This window comes from Ictidomys tridecemlineatus, chromosome 12, assembly GCF_052094955.1.
Source record: "Ictidomys tridecemlineatus isolate mIctTri1 chromosome 12, mIctTri1.hap1, whole genome shotgun sequence".
Taxonomy (NCBI): Eukaryota; Metazoa; Chordata; class Mammalia; order Rodentia; family Sciuridae; genus Ictidomys; species Ictidomys tridecemlineatus.
This window is the reverse complement of record NC_135488.1, coordinates 113868695-113875146: the sequence shown is the minus strand read 5'-3', so window position 1 is coordinate 113875146 and position 6452 is coordinate 113868695. Positions and strand designations below refer to the sequence as shown.

Below are 6452 nucleotides of genomic sequence, written 5' to 3'. Positions count from 1 at the left end.
TGCGGATGTAGCTGAATGGTAGAGTACCCAACACCAAAATGAGGGTTGGGCTCCTCCTGCCTTAAGTGCCTTCTCCTTGGCCCAACTTGGCTGCTGGAACTTGGGCCATTACATTGACATTCCAGCCACTGGGGAGGAGAAAGGGGACTGGAAGGCACATTCTCTCCTTAAAGGAACATGACTCCCAGAAGTGGCACATGTTACTTCTGCTGTGTCTCCTCGTCCATAACAGAGAGACTTGGTTGCATCCCACTGGAGGGGCATGTGCTTAGGTGTGGGGTGTGTGTTGGAGAAGGGGGGAGAGGCATGGGGCATGACAAGCACTGAGAAGTGGCACTTGGGGCACGGTGCTACACTTGCTGGAGCCATGGCTGCGTGGAGGCAGCTGGCATGGGAGAGGCTGGGCAGGGCAGGGTCCCAGGCTGCTTGTCCCCACTCCCATCTTCAGACGGACTCATCCAGGGTACTGGTTCCGGCCTGTCTGGACAGTGGCGGTTCTCAACCTCCACCCATAATAGTTACACGCAGCAGCCTCAGGTCCGTTCTGCGCCAGGCTGAACGGGGGTGACGGCGACAGATTCTCCATTAGTACTTTAGAGGGTGACAGATGGCAGGTAGGTCCTGCACCCACGGGGAGCATTCAAGCCCTGCTGCTGCAGCTTGAGGGAGGGGCGAGCTGTGCGCCGAGGGGCAGGGGCCTGGAGGAGCCCCCTCAGGTGCACACTGCTGCAGGCAGGGGGGCCCTGCAGCCCTGAGTGATGTGCACTTTGTCCTCGTGGACCCCACAGCTCCCCAGGTTCTCCTGCCTCGATGGGGGGCCAGGCTGCAGAGAGAGGCCCCGGGAAGGGGGACCTGGGGCCACTCCTGGCCCTGCAGGGCAGGCCACGTTCCGGGCGTGGCTACACCTCTGGGGGCGCGGGCAGCCCGCCCCACTTTCGGCTTTTTCCATATTTGCCCTAAACTTTCCTTCAAACAATGAAGAGGAAATGCTCTCAACCCAGATGGCCAGGATACACGTGTCCGCGGCTATTGGCGGGGAGGGAGCTGCCGTGCCAGGGCTGCTGCCCCGGGAAGGAAGCCCGACCCACGAGATCCAGGAAGCAATAATCCAGCACCCGCAGCCCTGGCTGCAGGCCGGTCACCTTCAGGCCACAACAGGCTGGGCGGCCTCCCTCCGCAAGCCCCGGGGTTGCCCTTCTCCATCAGACAAGCCCCACGGAGCTGGTCTGGGGTCCAGGGGTCAGGCTCTACGGCATGGGTGTCCCTGACCTGGGCGGCTCTGGATCCCCCTTGCGGGACCCTCCCTGGCCCCCCTGACTTACAGGACCAGGCTCCATGGGCTTCACAGGACTGCTCCTTGCACCACCCCAAATAGGGACACAAAATGCTACGGAGACCGCGAATTTGTCACTGTGGAGACCCCCTGGCCCAGATCAGGGATGGGCAGAGCAAAAATCCCCTGCTCTGGGGTCCCAAGCTCTCCCTGAACAAACCAAGTGGCTGTCACGAGGGTCACCAGGTGTGCGGGAACGCGGCACTCACACTGGGTGGCCTAGACCACAGGACGGCGTCGGCTCCTGGCTCTGGAAGCCAGGCAGCCAGGAAGGGTGGGTTGGCTCCCGGAGCTGCCAGGGCAAACCTGTCCCAGGCCCGTCCCAGCGTGGGGCGTTTTGCTGGCATCTTGGACACCCTTGGCGTGTCGACGGACCCTGGTCTCCACCCTCGGGTTCACATGGGCTCTCCCTGTGGGTGTGTCTGTGTCCTCAGTTTCCCTTTTAATGAGGACATAAGTCATATTACTTTGTCACCCACACCCTAATGACCAGATCTTAATTGGATTACCTCTGTAAAGGCCCCATCTCCAAGTCAAGTCACACCCGGAAGGACTGGGGGTTAGAACTCCAACATACAGCCAGGCGCGGTGGCCACACCTATGACCCCAGACCTCGGGTGGCTGAGGCAGGAGGATCTCGAGTTAAAGCCAGCCTCAGCAATTTAGTGAGGTGCTAAGCCACTCAGCAAAACCCTGTCTCTAAATAAAATATAAAAAGAGCTGGGGATGTGGCTCAGTGGTTTAGCACCCCTGGGTTTAATCCCTGGTACCATACAAATTCTGGGGGCAACACAATTCAGCTCGGTCACATGTGGGAGTCCCATGCAGTCATTGGGACATACTTTTAATAAAAAATAATTTATTGTTTGTCTGAAATTCAGACTCAACTGGGCATCTATATTTTTTTAAACTGGCAGCCCTGCTTTGAGCAACACCCACCTGTGAAAACAGCTAGTCCCCACAGAACAGCGGAGATGGCCTTTGCTTTATGAAGTGATTAATCATAGGATGTCCTTAAATAGCAAATTCCTCCAGAGGCATCAAAGCAACAGAGTAAGGACCAGGCCACACTGCTGGAGGCGGAAAGCCCATGTGTGTTCTAAATTTAGGACGGCAGTTGAGGGTCAGTTTACAGAGGATGAGCTCCAGGATTCCCCGCTGCTCCTGGGCCGGGGACGAGAGGGGCTCACATCAGGGCTGAGCTGGTGCCCCAAGCCCAGCCAGTGCTTTCTGGGGATAGGCCCGTCTTGCCGGCCACTGGCCTCTTTCAGGTTGGTGTCCTCCTCTCTTGAGTCTCTGTGGCAGGGTTGTGTGCACCCAAGTCCCTCCTCGTTACCCCACGGCAGGGTGGCAGCTTCCAGGTCCTGAGTTTCAGAGTCAGGGGCATTTGACATCCTAGAGTTAGAGCAAGAAGGAATCTGAGTCTGGCAGAAGCCACTGCAGGGTGACAGGGAGAGGCCATGGGTGGCAGAGACAGGCAAGCGTGGTGGGAGGTGCAGGCAGGAAGGGTGGCCGCTGGAGAGAGCTCATGTCCCCTCCCTCTAGAAGACAGAGGCTGAGGACCCAGACCCACAGGCCACGAGGCTGACAGTCCAGAAGCTGAGCAGCCCAGGCCTCGCTCTGGCCAGAAGGCAAGGCGTGCCCACTGCAGGCCTGGTGCCCACTCTGTCCCTGCAGGTCTGGCTGGCCTCCCCCACACCCAGTGTTCCACATCAGGAAGGCAGAGCTGGCCGGCCGGGGCCCTGCTGACGATAGAGCTTGTCTGTGAGAGAGCCTGAGGACATGTCCATGGAGACAGGTTCAGTCTTCTTCGACTCCAGAAACCACTGTGGCCCACATCCCACTGGGAATAATGGCAAGCAGGTGACTCAGAGAGATAGCATCAGATGCGGTTAGAATTCGCCCACAGCTGGGGGATTAGCTGTGGTGTCTAATGGGCCTTCTGCAGTGGGACTTGGCAGCAATTAGACCAGGGCCAATTAGCAGGACCAAGCAGAAGCTTATGGGAGAACAGGGTCCTGGCACCTGCACCTGGAGCCGGGCCATCTCAGCTGTCCTGCTCTGCACTTGGGCTGACCAGGGAGACAGGCAGCGTTCCTGCCACGCAGCCACGGAGGCCTGTGTGACCTGTGTGCTGGGCCAGCATGGCTGTGTCATCCTCTCACAGAGGGCTCACTCTCTCCCCTGCCACGCTCCAGAGAGTCACCCCACCCAGGAAGAGCTTAAATCCCAACAATGACAACCAAGGTCAAAATCCCTGGAACTCAACTCTGGTGGCAAAGATCCATTCAGTGAGAAGTTGGGCTGTTTGTGCACTTGGGAGTTGGGCGTGACTGGCGTGGGTAAACCTGGGGTGTCCTCCAGATACACCACATGTGTGTGCGAATGCTCCTGTGGACACCGCCCCCCTTTCACATCATCTGGCGTCCACACTCATTGCTGCCTTGAGTGAAGTAACTCACAGAGACAAAACCTCGCAGACAAAATTCCTGCTCCTAGAGGTGACGGGTGTAGATGGTGATGGTGTAGATGATGTAGGTGATGGTGAGCATTCAGAAGGGCTGACTCAGGTGGGCAGCAGCAGGCAGTGGGGGGCTGGGGTGCTCACCAGGGTGGTGTTGAGGGCAGGAGCCTGATGCAGGAACACCGGATGGAGCGAGGTCTCCAGGGGGTGGGACGGGGGCTTCCCTTCCTCTGCAGGCTGCTGAACCACCACACAAGCCCACGGAGTCAGCACTCAAGGGCTCTCAAGCCACAGAGAAAAGACTGAGGAGCCTCGTCCAATGATGAGGGTGTCCAGGGTCTTCCCGAACGTTCCCTTGGGAATGAAGGAAGAGGGGGGCTCTTCAGAGGCTGGCTTTGATGTTGTTGTTTCTAGGCTGCACAGAAGGCCTCGTGTTGTTCAGACACCCTGCAGCCAGCCTTACGCAGCACAGCACAGGGCGTCGGTTCCTGCCCAGGGGAAGCTGAAGGTTCTCGGGAGAAGGCGGCTGGCAACCAACAAAGCGCATGTCAGAACAGCAGCTCCAGAAGTCCCAGCAGCAAGGCTCCGCAGCAAGGGCCCCAGCTCCCCGATCTTAGCCACTGCCTGCACGTCCTAAGCCAGGGAAATGCCTCCTGCCACCAGGCCCTGTGTCAGGGCACCCCCTGAGGCTGCCTGCTGAGCAAGTAGGTCCTGGAGGACTCAGCCCATCCTCCTTAGGGACCAAGGAGACAATTCCCCACAGGGGCCTCTGCCAACGTGGGACAGCGGCTCTGAGCACTGGGGCAGGCAGCTGTCCTCAGTGTCCATTGGGAGTCAAGTTCAATGACTCATGGCTCAGAGTCAGAGCCCAGGGCCAGCCACACCCGGGCCATCTTATCCCAGACGCACTTACCACAGTGAGCGGAGGAACTCCGGCTTCTCGGACGGACGTTGCTGGGACGGGGAAGGCAAGCCTCTCAGGCTGGCTGGAGTGCTGCTCCGAGGACCACATTCCCACACTCTTGGTGAGGCCCGGAGCCCCTACAAGAACGTCAGCTTCGCATTACGCTTGTCACGAAGCTACCGGCAAAGTGAGGAGCGGGAGGACTGGAAATACTGTGGCCTGAAGAAAGAGTCTTTTGTTTCTCTCACATAATGGTCTGGAAGGAAGCAGCCCGAGCTGTGGGGTGGTCCAGGAAGCTGCTTGGGGACCCACATTCTTTCGACCCGTGGTTCTTCCCTGTCCTACAGAGATGTCCCAGTCTGCAGGGCTGAAACGGCATCACTCCATTTTGGTGGAGATCTCAGAGGGAAGAAAGAGGGAGGGTGCCCAAGTCATCGCCCGTCAATCCAGTTACATGGTCTCTGTCACATCATATTGCCACTAGAGTGAGTCAACTTTTCGTCACTGTGACCAAAGTGCCCAACAGGAACAAATTAGAGGAGGAAAAGTTTATTTTGGCTCACAGTTTCAGAGGTTCAGTCCACGCTGGGCCGACTCCATTGCTCTGGGCCTGGCGTGAGGCAGAGCGTCAGGGTGGAAGGGCTGGGGGGTCGGGAAGGGGCTGCAGGACAGATGCTCCTTCCAGTGACCCCCTCCTCCACTCACCTCCCACTGCCTAGTCCCTGCCCTGTCAGTCCATTCACCTCTGAATATTCCTGCATTAACACAGGAGACTTGGGGGACACCTCAAAGCCACTCCACAGGTAGCCTGGGCCATGCTGTGTGCCAAGCTAAAACAGGGGGTTCTTATATCCATGGAATAAGGAGAGAAAGGGCTCTGGACAGTTGGCTGTCTCGCCCCAGGTGGAGACCCCGACCACTGGCCTGGTCCCCAGCCCACCTCAGGCCCTCACTCCACTGACAACCAGACAAGTAGCCACTGAGCTTCCACTTTTGCAGAATGGCATGCTGGCATCTGCCTCCAGTCCCCAGGGGTTCCACACTGCCAGGGCTGGAATACTCTAGGCTCTCCATAATGTCGAGGAGAGCTACCAAGCCCGGTGTTTACCTTCTTGACCTCCCACACGGTCTGGTCAGGCCAGGAGAACTAAGGTGGGTGCACGCAGCGCTCCAGAGACTACGGCGGCTGCGCCAGTGCCCTCACCTGTGGACACGATGACCTGTCCACCAGGTTGTTCCTCTCTTTAGAGACACAGAAAGGGCTCCACAGGATTGTGCCACTGCCCCACGGTGGAGAGCTCATCTGACTCCTGTCCCATGCCCCATCCCATGCCTCCCCCCGCCTACCGCCTGCTGCCCCCTAAGCCCAAACCCGAATCTGTCAAATCTGGGGTGAGGTAGGACATCATGGAGGAAGGACAAGGCAAGGAAAGCTGTTCTGATCACGGCAACCAGGAGCAGAGAGAGAAAGGGGAGGGTCCTCATGCACAAAGGGAGCCTTTCTGGCACCTCAAGTCCAGCACCGTCTTGTAGCATTACCAGGAAGACCCTTGAGCAGACTTTCCTCGGCTGCTGTGAAGGGTGGCAGGGTCCCAGCCCAGGGCTCTGCTAGTCTGAGCGCATACGCAGTTGCCTTTGGCAATACTCGGAGCCCTTCGCTGGAGACTCCGAAGGAGGCTGGCTCTCCAGGAGGCCCTGGCCCTGTAGGCTCACCTGTCCCTGAAGATACCTCCAGATGGTGCTTTGCAGAG

General features: G+C 58.4%; 1 long non-coding RNA gene across 1 annotated transcript; it reads right to left on the bottom strand.

The window, feature by feature from the left end:
- Positions 1 to 2175: 2175 nt before the first annotated feature.
- LOC144369460 (uncharacterized) lies at positions 2176 to 5445 on the bottom strand. The gene is made up of 2 exons (XR_013429255.1): positions 4711 to 5445; positions 2176 to 4323 (listed from the first exon to the last, which is right to left on the bottom strand). It is a non-coding gene; the product is annotated as an uncharacterized LOC144369460 (long non-coding RNA).
- Between the last annotated feature and the right edge of the window lie 1007 nt (positions 5446 to 6452).